The 652-nt window shown below is 42.9% G+C and overlaps 1 non-coding gene across 1 annotated transcript; it reads left to right on the top strand.

The window, feature by feature from the left end:
* The first annotated feature begins 344 nt into the window (after positions 1–344).
* Trnaa-cgc (transfer RNA alanine (anticodon CGC)) lies at positions 345–417 on the top strand. Its single transcript has one exon. It is a non-coding gene; the product is annotated as a tRNA-Ala (tRNA).
* The last annotated feature ends 235 nt before the right edge of the window (positions 418–652 follow it).

Below are 652 nucleotides of genomic sequence, written 5' to 3'. Positions count from 1 at the left end.
TTCTTCTCCATGTACTTTATTTTCTTTTCCAAATTTCTCTTTTCTTTCATTTACTGCTTCCTTAATGTAAAGATTGAATAACATCTGGGATAGGCTACAAGCCTATCTCACTCCCTTCTCAAGTATGGCTTCCTTTTTCATGTCCTTCAGTTCTTGTAACTGTAGTGTGGTTTCTGTACAAGTTATAAATAACGTTCCGTACCCTTTATTTAATCTCGCTACTTTCAGAATTTCAAAGAGTGTAGACCACTCAGGATCGTCAAAAGCTTCCTCCAAATCTACATTTGCTGTAAATGTAGGTTTGCCTTTCTTCAACTTATCCTCTAGAATATGTCATAGAACCGAGCGAGGTGGCGCAGTGGTTAGCACACTGGACTCGCATTCGGGAGGACGACGGTTCAATCCCGTCTCCCGCCATCCTGATTTAGGTTTTCCGTGATTTCCCTAAATCGTTTCAGACAAATGCCGGGATGGTTCCTTTGAAAGGGCACGGCCGATTTCCTTCCCAATCCTTCCCTAAACAGAGCTTGCGCTCCGTCTCTAACGACCTCGTTGTCGACGGGACGTTAAACACTAACCACCACCAATATGTCATAGAGTCATTACAGCTTTGCATGTTCCAGCATTTCTCCGAAACAGAAACTGATCTTCC

The sequence above is a fragment of the Schistocerca nitens genome, chromosome 5, assembly GCF_023898315.1.
Source record: "Schistocerca nitens isolate TAMUIC-IGC-003100 chromosome 5, iqSchNite1.1, whole genome shotgun sequence".
Lineage (NCBI taxonomy): Eukaryota > Metazoa > Arthropoda > Insecta > Orthoptera > Acrididae > Schistocerca > Schistocerca nitens.
Note: the sequence above shows the minus strand (reverse complement) of the source record. Positions and strands in the feature narration are given on the sequence as shown.